This window comes from Notamacropus eugenii, chromosome 5 (genome assembly GCF_028372415.1).
Source record: "Notamacropus eugenii isolate mMacEug1 chromosome 5, mMacEug1.pri_v2, whole genome shotgun sequence".
Lineage (NCBI taxonomy): Eukaryota > Metazoa > Chordata > Mammalia > Diprotodontia > Macropodidae > Notamacropus > Notamacropus eugenii.
The window spans coordinates 263376526-263391358 of NC_092876.1; positions in this window are offsets into that span (position 1 = coordinate 263376526).

A 14833-nucleotide genomic window follows, 5' to 3' on the forward strand; every position below is an offset into this window, starting at 1 on the left:
AATATTATGGGATATAAAATAGATCATTTTGATTATATCAAATTAAAAAGTTCTTGCACAAAAAATCCTCAGTGTAATCAAGATTAGAAGGAAAGCAGAAAACTGGCATAAAAATCACAAGTTTCTCTGAAAAAGGCATCATTTCTCAAATACATAGAGAATTGAGTTAAATTTATAAAAATAGGAGCCATTCAACAATTGATAAATGGTTCAAAGGATATAAACAGGCAGTTTTCAGATAAAGAAATCAAAACAATCTATAATGATATGAAAAAAATACTATAAATCACTATTGATTAGAGAAATACAAATGAAAGCAACTCTGAGGTACCACTTCACACCTATCAGATGAACTAATATGATAGAAAAGGAAAATGAGAAATTTTGGAGGGGATATGGTAAAATTGGAACATTAATGCACTGTTGGAGTTGCACTGATTCAACCATTCTGGCAAGCATTTTGGAAGTTTGCCCAAAGGGTTATAAAATTGTTCACCCCCTTTGATCACACAATACCATTGCTAGGTCTCCATTGCAAAGGGATAAAATAAAGGAAAAGGACCTATATTAACAAAATATTTATAGCAGTTTCTTTTTGTTGGCAAAGAACTGGAAATTTAGGGGATATCCATTAATTGGAAAATGTTGAACAAGTTGTGGTATATGATTGTGACAGAATGCTATTGTAGTATAAGTAATGATGAACAGGATACTTTCAGAAAAACCTTGGAACTTACAGGAACTCATGCAAAATGAAGTGAACAGAACTGGGACACCATTGTACAGAGTAACAGAGACGTTGTAGGATGATCAACTGTGAATGATTTAGCTATTCTTAGCAATGCCAAGATACAAGATAGCTCCTAGGGAGTTATGATAAAAAATGACATCCACCTACAGAGAAAAAAAACTGATGGAATCTGAATGAAGATTATAAGATACTATTTTCCTTTATTATTTCATCACTTTTTCTTTTTTTCACATGATTAATATGGAAATATATTTTGCATGACTGTATATGTATAACGAATACCAAGTTACTTGCCTTCTCAGGGAGGGGGGAGGAGGAAGAGAAGGAGAGAATATGAAACACAAAATTTAAAAAAAATAAAAAATTGTTTTGATGTGTAATTAGAAAAAAACAAAAACAAAAACTCTTCCCTCAGAGGAAAAATAATACAGAATAAAGAGAGTGTAGAGAAGGAACACATCAAAAAAGTTGGAGAAGTAAGAATTTAATGTCATAGAAGACGAGAAGAGACCGTTAAGGAGGCTGAATGTCAAACTAAGGCATATTTTTAGTTTATCATAAACTATCACCCATTCTATAGATATCACCCATTCTATAGATCAGCATATTTCCAAGGTTAAAACCATAAGCAGTGCTTGAACTTACATAAAATAAATTTTTACTAATTTTTTTAGAAAGTCAGTCTCTTTCCTTTCTCTATCTCTGTCTCTGTTTCTTTTACACATACACAAACACACACACACACATACATTTATATATTTGAAACTAACACTTTTAAAAATATATTTTGATTTATTTTTTAAATGAAATGAATCAGCAATGACCCCATTCCACTTTTTCGTGTATCTATCATTTTAATATAATTTTCATTTTAGAAAAATATCTTTATATCTTTAAGTGACTTCAGGATAAGAATTAGAGATAATGGTTCACTATCAGGATAGCATAAACAATATTTGTATTGATTAATCCATTTTACAACTCTTAAAAGAAATAATTCTTCTAATGTCAAATAAATAAAGCATTACAGCTTCCAGTGAGGAAATGACCCTAATTGCCATTTGCAGAGTGGATAAGAGATAATTATTAGACATCATCCATTACTGTGACCAAATAGTTTTTGGCAGTGAATCTCATGATCCCAGAGGCTATTTGCAAACCGACCAACATACTAGAGATTATAAGCTGTTTATGCTGTGCTTCCAGCATGTAAAAATAGTGCACAATTCTTAATTACAAAGATCATTAGTAATTAGCATCACTATGAAAATCCACATTTTCCATGACAATTGTGTTTTGTAAACAAACACAAGTTTTAATATCAGGAAAATAATTTTAAATAACTTCACTGTCATGTTTGCTATAAAAAGTTCAATTTGTTGTTTACAAAGCAATAAATATAAGCATTCTGTCTTTTTTTAAATATTTGTAGCCAAAGAAATAATGCAGTAATCCATTATTCTTTAGTTAAACAACTAATTACTGCTTTTGGAATCATAAGACATTTCTATATTATAACAACATCCCATATTTTCATATTCAATCCCCACATTTGAGTGATAGACAAAAGTCTGTCACATTTATGATAGATGCTTTCTGCAATTGGGTATGAGACAGTTCAAGAGTCAGTTCAAATATGAGAGCATCCTTCTTGCAGAGGTAACAACTGAGAAATATTAACTTAGTATGACTGACTCATATGAAACAGGAAAGTAGAAGACTCTATGATAATTATTAGTCTCAGCTTGTGTATAACTTAATACATAAATCCTAGGAAATTGGTGAGATAAATAAATGTTAGGTGAGTTGCCCAGGGCCACACAAATAGTTAAATGGCTTAAGTGCATCAGAGACATGGTTTAAATCTTGGTCTCCCTGACTTCAAACTCAGCACTATGTCCATTTTATCACATTCAACTAGGATGAATGATGACTGAACCACCATATTGTAATTGCCTCCACCTTTGTTCAAACATGAGGACAAAATTACATAATAAAATTTGTGTATGACGTGTGATTATATGAGACTTTAATATTTGGCAATAAAAGATAACAGATGGTATTTTATTTATATTGTTTCTTAGGATGTTAATATACACGTACACATACATACATATACATACATACACACATGTACATGTATAGACACACACATACATATACATATATAATCTTTAGATCTTGAAGTAGCTGACAAGGGAATCTGAGCTAAATATGGAATCCAGAATCTAGATGGCTTTTAATAGACTAGATAGGAGGGACTAAGTGATAACAGGCATGTGAGTTACAGGTGCTCATTGTTATCATTTGCCTTGCTTATCATTAAGATTTGAGGAATAGAGAAGAACTATAAGGAAAGAAATAATAGATTCCCAAGTCAGCTAATCTGTTTTCTTTTAGGACATACAAAACTAAAAGAATTTGCATATTTCATGAATATTTTTTATCCACTCTTACTCAACTCAAGGCAACCTATTGGCTTGAAATTTTGTCACTACTAGCTTTAATATTCTAATATATTGCAACCTCTTCATTTTGGGCATTCCTTACAATTTTTTAAACACAATTTATTTATGCTTACTCATTTTGTGAGATTTTCATTTACATTCTTTTGTTACCTTGGACTCCTTCACATACTATGGGAATCAATACCCAGGAGTCAAGTCAAGCCAAGAAGTTATTATTACATCCTTACTATGTTCCAGGCACTTTCCTAGGCAAGAGGCATGCCGATAAAGGCAAAAACAAAAGAAAACAAAACAAGTTTCCACTTTCAAAGAATTTACTATCTAATGGGGGAGAGAACATGCAAACAACTTTGTACAAACAAGCTACAGACAGGATAAAATGGAAATATAAAAAGAAAGGAGATATTAATGTTAAGGAAGAATAAGAAAGGCTTCCTGAAGAAGGTAGGATTTTATCTGGGTCTTGAAGGAAGTCAGGGAAACTAGAAGACAAAGGTGAGGAAAGAGCAAATTCCAGGCACAGAAGATGGAATATGTGTTGGGAGATGGAGTATCTTGAATATGGAACAGTAAGACCAATGTCACCAGACAACAGAATACATGTACAGAGTATGGTATAAAAAGATGGAGATAAAATGTGACCAGTACTTTCAAAATTACCTTATCTGAAGCACAGATCCCAAATTTTTCTTCTCTGTATCTGTCTGTCTCTGTCTCTCTAACTTCAGTATGAAAGGGTTATAATTCAATATACTTTCATCCACCAATTTCCTGAGTTTTTTTGGTAGATTACATTAGTAATTTTTTAAAGTTGGAGTTCTTTTAATTGCACACCACATCTTATTTTCATTTTTATATCTTTCTTCTAGCATTGTATTATTTTTATTGTATTGTTGCTTTAATACATTGCTATCCTGACTGTACATGAAGTTTATTTGCATATGATTCTAGCATCCAAAATGAGTCATCTCTTTTTTGTCAAAACATCAGCTATCTCCGAAAGTCTCAGTGCAGATTTAAACCTACGTAATCATTTTCCTTTTATGTTTCCCATTTTGGGCCCATTATAATTATTTCTCCAAGAAAATGTTCATCATATATTGACAAATTCTTCAAATATTTGGTCTCTCTCATTCTTTGTTCCTGGGCCATATATTTCACATATATACATACACACACACACATATCTATCTATTTATTTATCTCTCTCTCTCTCTCTCTCTCTCTCTCTCTCTCTCTCTCTATATATATATATATATATATATATATACATATATTTATTTATCTATACCTAAATATATGTATGTTGATATATCTTATTATTTCTCTCATCAAATTCATAATATTATTATTCCACCTCCTGATGTTCTGTAAAATATTTTGCTACATATGTGGCTCTTATTTCCAGTGTGATCTGTTGGCAAATACCTGGATTTCTTCAACACAAAACAGTCAAATGTCCCACTGAGTAATGTTTCTGTTACTTTCTGTCATGTATTCTTGACAAAAGCAACTCTGCAAACTTTTTAAACTCAACCCTGTAAGACAAACTAGTGAAATTTTTTCACTTAGAAAAAATATTTATTTTCTGTCCCTAGTTTTTTTTTTTCTTTCTGCTTCTCTCCCACTCATTAAGAAGGCAATATCTTACTCATTATACATATAAAATCTTGTAAAACATATTTTGACATTAGACATATAACAAAAAGCAAGAAAAAAAGGTAAATATGTTTCACTCTGCACTCAGAGTCTGTTAGTTCTCTTTCTAGAGGTGAGAGCAGGTTTCAACATGTCATGGGCATCATTGTATTGATCAGTTACTAAACCTTTCATAATTTATTATTACAATATTGACCTTACTGAGTACATCATTCTATTGGTTCTGAGCACTTCCCTTTGCTTTAGTTCATATATATTATCCCAGATTTTTTTTTTTCTGAATACAGTTTCTTCATCACTTCTTATGGTAAAATAATATTCTTTAACTGTCATACACCACAATTAATTGAGCCATTCCCCAATGGATGGACATCCCCTCATTTTCCAATTCTGTTACCACAAGAAGAGAAACTATGAATAATTTTGAACATGTTAGTCCTTTCCCTCTTTCCTTGACTTATTTGGGGTATAGACCTTGCACTGGTATTGCTGGGTTAAAGGTCACACATAGTTTTATAGCCCTTGGGTATAGTTATAAATTGTTCTTCAGAATGGTTAGACTAATTCATAGCTTCATCAACAGTGCATTAATATCTCTATACTCCCACATCCTCTCTAGCATTTTTCATTATTCTTTTTTGCTCATTTGTTTTAATATGTACCTAATCTATTCTACTAATCAATAACTCTATTTCTTATCCATTACCAAATGATTTTGATGATTACTGCATTGTAATATGGTTTGAGCTATGGTGCTGCTAGGCCCCCTTCCATCTATTTTTTTTTTATTGACTTCCTTCATATTCTTGACTTTCGAGATGAATGTTTTGAGTTCTATAATTTAATTCTTTGGTGGTTTGAATGACATGTCTCTAGACATAACACTGTCATTTTATTACGTTATTTTATTAGTTTGTTCTGCCCATGAGCAGTTAATATTTTTCCATTTGCTTAGACCTCTCTTTATTTGAGTGGAGCATATTGTAACTGCGCTCATAATGTTCCTATGTGTATTGGCACATAGATTCCCATGAATTTCAATACTGTTAACAGTCATTTTAAATGAAATTTCTCCATTTTTTCCTCTTGTGTTTTGTAGAAGATATATCAAAATGCTAGTGATACGTACGGTGATTTGTGGTGATTTTATATCCTACAACTTTGCTACAGTTGATAATCACTAGGTTTTTTTAGTGGACTCTAGGATTCTCTAAGTATACCATCATATCATCTGCAAAACATGATGGTTTAGTTTTCTCATTGCCTATGCTTATTCCTTCGATTTATTTTTCTTGCCTTTTTGCTAATGCTAGCATTCAAGTAAAATGTAGATAACAATGGTGGTTTCCTACTATCTCCAAGGGAACTCTTGTCACTATCTTCTTTCTCTAAATTATGACCCTTATAGAAATAAGGCCCCTATTCCACTGTCACTGTGATTGCTTCTCTGTGTACTGGAACTTTGAAGCAGAAGTATGTGATGGAACAGCCAAATGGCACCCAATTTTACTCCCATTGCTAGTACGGGAGGGCCCTGAGATGTCTTTTTGCTCAAATATTTAGTTACCTAACTATCCACTCATATTGTTGCTGGCTTACAACCCACAGCTGCTCCTGCTCTGTGTTCCTGGGAGCCCCGACTCCAGTGTATACATACCTCTCCTTCTGTCTTCATAAACTGCCCTGGGCTGGAAAAAAATGACTCATTTTGACTTTTTATTAGCTTTCCCACTCAGAATTCTGTTTGGTGTTTTCTGTGGTTGTTTTATAGTAGAAGTTTTAGAGGAAGCTTGGCAGTTGTGACTTTTTACTCCATCATCCTGACTCCACCCTCTAAAATATTTTCTCACTTTGTTCTTAATCCCTCCTGTTTGTTGTTTTCCTATATCAAAAATATAAAATACAAGTCTGACCACATCAATCCCCTATTCAGTAATCTCCAGTGGCTCCCTATTATCTAAAAGATCAAATAAAGGCTAGTTTGATATTCAGAGACTTTCATAACCTAGAGCTCCTCCCCACCCCCATCCCCACCCACTTTTTCTGTATTCTACTTTAAATCCTCTCATGTACTCTTCAGTTCTTTCCAGTCATTATTTTCTGGCTGTCTCCAGGCTTGGATTGCCCTCCTCCCTGTTTCTGTCTCCTGATTTCCTCAGCTATTTTAAAATACCAGCTAAAATCTCATCTTCTTCAGGAAGCTTTTCCCTAGCCCTCTTAATTCTAGTACCCTCTCTCTCTTGATCATTTCCTATTTATCCTGAGGATGACTTGCATGTACATACTTTCATATGTTTTTTACTCTTATTATATTTTAATGTCCTTGAGACTTTAACATCTTGTCTTCTTTGGCATCCCCAGTACTTAGTATAGTATCTGACATATAAGAGGCACTTAAATACTTGCTGACTAACTGACTTGACTGACCAATTTGATTCTGTCCTTCCAGTAGTATATACATGTTTATATTAAATGTTTATATTAAAACAAAGATCTCCCATTTAGGGTACTAAGAATCAGAGTGTTTTATAAATAATCTTATCATATGATTCTTAATACCTTCTGTACTCCTTTATGCATCTCTACCAGTGTCACTGTGACAGAAGAAGAGGAATTATTGAGACCAAGAGCCAAACTTTTTTTCATCCTTTTGTTTCTTCATTTTCCATTATCAAATACTAGCTTGTAGGTGATGATCTTCTGTGTATTTACTTAACCTGCTTTTGTTAGTAAGACTTAGTTATTTGATGCAATTCTACTTCAACCCCTTCCAACAGAGATGACCTTTGACAGTTTCTATTTTTATGCACAGCTATTCAATTGAGAGTTACCCCATGGCAGGAGATATCAGGGTAGGACCTTGTCCAACTTCCGTGATAGTATTACTGTATTAAACAGGTTAATTTTTTTTAAGTTGTCATTACTATTCCAAAGGATAATCTAATAAAACAGCATCCATTTATTCATTTAGTGTATCTTTCCACGTTTACTAGGTAATCTGAGAACACTTTAAGCCTCCCATCACTTTTAATTCAATTATTTTAAATGGCTTTTACATGCTTCCATAAGTATCCCTTTGCAATTTAGCATTAATGGGCACTCAAAGTTACCTGCAACAAAAAGCTTTCAACAGGAGGCCTTTTTTTCCAGACAAAGGACCAGCTGTCTTTTGCTGCAAGAGATGCTGTATAGCTCAGAATCCAAAATGCACTGGGACCACTGACTTCAACATGGTGCTGATTGCCTAAGATTTAAAAAAGGTTATTGTGCAGTTCCAAGAGATCATCTGGATGCTTGTAGGCAATTATCTCAATGAGCGAGATCAGTACAGCCATAAATAAGATGTGTGTATACATCTGCTGAATACAAATGACCCGCATAAAAGTGATTACAAATTCAGTTTCAGCTTAAGAAAATATTGTTCTTCTTACCTTATTATTTTCTCTTACCTTAATACATTTACTTTTAGACTTGGGATCACAGGGAAAATTAAGAGAGATCCCTCAGTTTCATAAAACTGTGGTGGGAGTGGTGGGACAAGTAGAGGAAGAAGAATTATGTAGAAGATTCTAATGAATAAATTTTCCCCACCTGTTTGTAAGAGTTTGGTTATACAGATAACTTTCTTATGGAATTGGTAATGTCAATCCTTCAATGAATTTCAGCTCTAATTAATTGATCTCTATGATATTTGGTTCTGATTGTTTTTAAGATGAATAATAACCTTATATTGTCACCTCAGAAAGTTTAGACTTTTAACATCTCATCTAGCAGTCCAACATACTGTTTAGTATGAAGATAGGTTTCATTATCTCTCCATTTAATCTCTACATCCTTAAGAAGTTTAGATTAACTTCCCCTTCTAGCCAACGTTAAATAATATATTTAACTTCCCTTACTGTAACTCTTTTGAATGGCATTATAAATCACATATACATGCTCACAATATTGCCATCATTAACAAGAATATTACTCATTGACATCTATGAACTTGAAATTCAATAAGCCACCAGAATATTATTAGGGCAGCCATGCAAATCATTGTATACTCGAAGTCTGAAAGAATCAGTCTGGAGTTTAAGAAAAGCAAGCATTGATGTTGAAATTAGTGGATATAATCTCATTTATGAAAGAAAATTGCAGAAGCAGTATATCTACATATATGAATTCAACAGATTATTGAAGTATGTCCCTTAAAATATGAAAATATTATTACCATAATCATTTTGAGGAAAAGTTTTCTCAAGTATGTTATATACATTACTTCCTGTTTTTTTAAATGCATCATGCATAATTTAGCTTTATTTTCATGCATTAGCGTCATTGCTTCTATGTCAGTTTAAAATGTCCCTAATAGAGTGTTTTAGGGATCTGTACTTTGCTCACCGTTTTTTAATACATTTATCAATGACTTGGATAGAATCGCAGATGGTGTGCTTATTATATTTATCAATGACAAAATTTGGCAGGACATTTTTACATGCAGGAATACAGGATGTGAAAATATCTCCACAGGCTAAGGATTTGAGCCACATCTAAAAATATGAAATACTATAGAAATAAACATCAAGTTTTACACATGGATCAAGAGACCCAACTTTCAGATATATAAGGCATCTCTATTATTATTTGATATAGCAGAAGTTCTGTAAATTAATTTCAATAGTATTATCATTTTTTTATTATAAAGACATGACCTAAGTGTAAGTCTTGAATAACTTTCCAGTTATTTAAATGATTATTTTATTTCCTAAGGGTCACACTGTAATTTTATCTACTGAGTATACTTTGATACACTAGTGTCTAAGTATTTTATGCATTTTGTAATTACTTTGAATTTGACTTCCCATTCAATCATTCCTTCCTGAATTTAATTATTGGTATATAGAAAAGTCATTGATTTGTATAGTTTTATTCTTCATCCTACTACTTTACAAAAACTACTGTTTCAACTATTTTCTTTGCTTATGCCCTAGATTTTTAAGTAAACTGTCAGGTTACCAGAAAATAAGGACAGTTTTGCCCATTGTTGCTTATCTAGTACAGAACATGAGGAAGTAGGTTAAGTAAAATTATAGGAGCAGAATTGTGTTGATGTATTTTGTCTCATGGAATTACAGAGTTGGAGAAGGCATAACTGGGGTAGGAGACAAAAGAAATAGGGAGGAATGGATGATTCACTGATACCAAGTTGATGGGTGTATAGCAAAGGGATAATGATTCATCTTAAGAAGTGGAGCTACAGTTGAATGAGAGGTAGTAGAAAGAAGGGCTTGAGTAGGAGTGACCAAAAGGGAGTAGAGTCTCAATTCAGTTTGGGGAAGGAGTTATAATGAAAAGTGTTCTTATGAGGAAAGATATGTGTGTCCAGAATAAGAGATTGGGACTTGACAGTGGGCTTATTTTAGGGAGAGTTCGAGTTTGGGAAACTACTTTTGTTGAGATTATGTTGTGTTCCTATGTATGACTTCCTGGCCCATGTAATGGTAAGGGGATTTGAAGATATTCTGTGCCCTTTAATAGGCCCATGTGAATTGCTTTGAGCTCTGGCCCTGCTCATAGAATGAGTCACATGAAGCCCATGGTTGGAGGGCTTGGTGAATGGGTGGAGAAGGAAGTGCTGAGCTGAGAGAGTGAGACAGAGCTGAGAGATAATAAGCAGAGCAGCTAGCATGAGTGAGAGAGGGAGTGATTTTGCTAAGGGAGCTTGTTTGTGGGGAGGGTCTAACTGAGGAAAGGCTTAGGGATGGCTGTGTACCTGGATAATGTATGTAAGTTTCTTTGTTTCTATGATGGATTGGGCTTTTTGATGTTTGAATAAATGTCTTGGTTTCATCTTTGAGGAAGACAGTTTATATTTTGCAAATTTACCCAAGAAATACACATGCATATTCATAGTGTCTTCTGCAGGTAGCACGTTGGCGTAACAGCCCAGCAGAAGTGATGAATGATCTCCTATTAGTAGATGCAGCTCATGAATGGGGAAGGAACATGGATCCAGAGATGAGATGGTATCGCAGTAACTTTCTTTTTTAGGAGAATGAGTTCATAAGTAATAAAAAATAAAGTTTTTATAGAAAAAAGAGATGATGTTCAAGATTTACAAAAGCAATAGCAGAAATTGTTTATAAGAATCATTACCTACAGGAGAAATATGAAAAAATTTGAAAATAACAAATAAAGGTATACCTTATGAATCAGGAAATAAAATTTCAGAGTAGAATTCAAAGGAAAAGACATAAAGAAAAGAATAAAACAAGGAAAAGCTTTTTGGAAAACAATGCTGCAGAAAGAAAACCAAAAATATGAGAAGAGAGAAGATTTTGAGTGAGTCACTCAACATAAAGGAAATAGAAGTAAAAAAGAGGGAAGTAAATAAAAACAAGGGCAAAGAAGCAATAATTTAAGTAAAATATTCATGCGAGGGAAAGAATAAGCAAAGAGGACTGGAGGGACAGTGAAGAAGAGCCTGTGGAAATTGAATTATGTCAAAATAGTTTAAGTAAAGTGAATGTCAGAGAGAAAGCATTAATTTAAATGAGGAAGGGAATTTTAAAAAATCTTAAAATAATAAGAAAATACATGAAAGAATAAAACTCTCATTCTTATACATTTAAATGTGTATGGACTGTACTTCCTATCAAGATGTGTGTCTGAATAAATCAGAAAATTCAGCTCTGTCACATCTAGGCCAAATCTAAAGGTATGACCAGACTGAATAATAAACAGTAAATCAAATAAAAGAAACTATACTGTTTTATTTCCTAGAATTGTAAGTTCAATTCCTCTCTATACTCCTTGACCTTCCAACCCAAATCTAGCGCCAATATTGAATAATATCTCAGCATGAGCAGAGATCATGTAGTCTGCATACTCTGAATGTATACTCACATGTATACTCACATGTAGCCTGCAAAACTCTGGATCTAGTGGAAGAAGGAACAGTGACATTTCCTAAAAAAAACCTAAGCTGATGAGAAACTTGGGTTAGAGATTTTGGATACCACGGGAAGCATCTGCAAGAGACTGAGGTATCCAAACTGGCTCCAAATGGACATAACAGGTCCCTAATATTCAGTGATGAGATTCCAAAAAGAGCCCTAAAGATCCAGAACTTTGAAACTCAAAATCCAGGTGCAGGCCAGAACAGAACTGAGCTGACCCAAGGTGAGGCAAAAGAAGGCTGACCACTCTATCCAAGAACACAGCCAGTGTGGAGCCAGGTGATGGCACAAAGGCCAATTTCAGTAATTAAACTTTGGTAGGCCTTTCTAGGCTACTCTCCAGTCTTCCACTCTCATTCTTCAGCTCTTCATCCAAAAGTGTCATTTCAACTTTAGAATTAAGATGTTGTAAGTATCCTCTGCCCTTATAGCCTCTCTCTCTTTGGGGATAGTTTCTCCTAAAACCTTTATGTAAAGAGGTTCTTTAGGCCATACTTTATTCCTCTCAAGATTCCTCTATTATGTTTTTGCAGCTGGTACCTTTTCTTCTGTACTATCCTCCTCTTTTTTCAGTTTGTTTTTATATGTAGTTTCCCCTTAACAGAATGTAAGCTTTTTGTGGAGAGATGCTGTTTTATTTCTATTTTTATTTATATTTTAAGGCTTAGCATACTGCCTAATACATAGTAAGTGTATAATAAATGTGATGAGATGAGTAAATTAATGGGGAAAAACTGATATCAACAACTATTGTAAAGCTAAGTCCATAACAACTTAAACAAGGAATGAAAGGGGAAAACTTTGTTTTTTTCTAAAATGAAGACTAGGTTCTGAAGAACTAAACTTAAAAAAAAAGGAGTATTAAGAAAAGCTCTCACTGAAAGGATTCAAAGGAACCATCATTAACAAATATACCATCCCCACATTTTTTATTTTTATTTATTTATATATTTTCAGAGTTCCACAGTCACTACCATACAACCTAGATATTTTCTTTCCCTCTCTTGCTCTCCCTCCCCCACACCTTCCCCCTGCCTCCTCGAGACTGCATACATTTTACATAGGTTCTACACATACATTCCTATTAAATACATTTTCACCATAGTCATGTATAGAAGAATTAAAATAAATGGAAGAAATCATATAATAAACCAAAATGCAATACAAAAGAAAATGATCTGCTATAACCCTCACATTCTTTGTTTGTTGCTGTGTACAAAGTTCTCCTGGTTCTGTTCCTTTCGCTCAGCATCTGATCATATAAGTATTTCCAGGCCTCTCTGAAGTCTTGCTGTTCATCATTTCTTATAGCACAATAGTATTCCATTACATTGATATACCATAATTTATTCAGCCATTCCGCAATGGGTAGGCATCCCCTTGATTTACAGTTTTTGACCACCACAAAAAGTGCTGCTATAAATATATTTGTACATGTGGGACTCTTTCCCATTTTTATGATATCTTGGGGATACAGTCCTAGAAGCAGAATTGCTGGGTCAAAGGGTATGCCCATTTCTGTAGCCCTTTGGGCATAGTTCCAAATTGCTCTCCAGAATGGTTGGATCAGCTCACAGTTCCACCAACAATGAATTAGCCTTCCAACTTTCCCACATCTTTTCCAACATTTATCATCTTCCTGTTCTGTCATGTTAGTTAATCTGATAGGTATGATGGGTTATCTCAGAGTTGTTTTGATTTGCATCTCTCTAATCAATAGTGATTTAGAGCATTTTTTCATATGACTATAGATATCTTTAATTTCTTCCTTTGAAAACTACCTCTTCATATCCTTTGACCATTTATCAGTTGAGGAATGACTTGTATTCTTGTACATTTGACTCAGTTCTCTATGTATTTTAGAAATGAGACCTTTATCACAGACACTAGTTGCATAAATTCTTTCCCAATTTTCTGTTTCCCTCCTAATCTTGGTTGCATTGGATTTGCTTGTGCAAAACCTTTTCAGTTTAATATATTGAAAAGTATCCATTTTGCCCTTCATAATGCTTTCTATCTCTTCTTTAGGCAAAAATTCTTCCCTTCTTCGTAGATCTGATGAACACACTATTCCTAGCTCCACTAATATGTTTATAATATCACTCTTTATACCTAGATCATGTACTCATTTGGACTTTAATCTTGTGTACTGTGTCAGGCATTGGTCTATGCCTAGGTTCTGCCACACTTATTCACTTTTCCCAGCAGTTTTTATCAAACACTGAATTCTTATCCCAGAAGCTGAGGTCCTTGGATTTATCAAACAGTAGATTGCTATATTCATTGCCTACTGTGTCTTCAATACCTAGAATATTTCACTTGTCTACCCTTCTGTTTCTTAGTCAGTACCAAGTGGTTTTGATAATTGCTGCTTTATAATACAATTTGAGATCTGGTAAAGCTAGGTCACCTTCTCTAGCATTTCTTTTCATTAGTTCCTTTGCTATTCTGGACATTGTATTCTTCTAGATGAATTGTGATATTAGTTTTTCAAGCTCTAGAAAATAATTAACTGATAGTTTGATTGGTATGGAATTAAATAAGTAAATTAATTCAGGTAGAATTATCATTTTTATTATATTGCCTCGGCCTAGCAATGAGCAATTGATGTTTTTCCACTTACTTAGATCTGACTTTATTTGTGTGAAAAGTGTATTGTAATTATGTTCATATAATCCCTGAATTTGTTTTGTCAGGTAGACTCCCAAATATTTTATAGTGTCTACCCTAGCTTTAAATGGGATTTCTCTTTCTATCTCTTACTGTTGGGCTTTGTTAGTAATATATAGAAATGCAGAAGACTTGTGTGGGTTTATTTTGTAACCTGCAACTTTGCCAAAGTTGTTTATTATTTCAATTAATCTTTTACTTGAATCTCTGGGATTCTCTAAGTTTATCATCATATCATCTGCAAAGAGTGATAACTTAGTTTCTTCTTTGAATATTCTAATTCCTTCCATTTCTTTATCTTCTCTTATTGCTACAGCTAACATTTCTAGTACTATATTGAA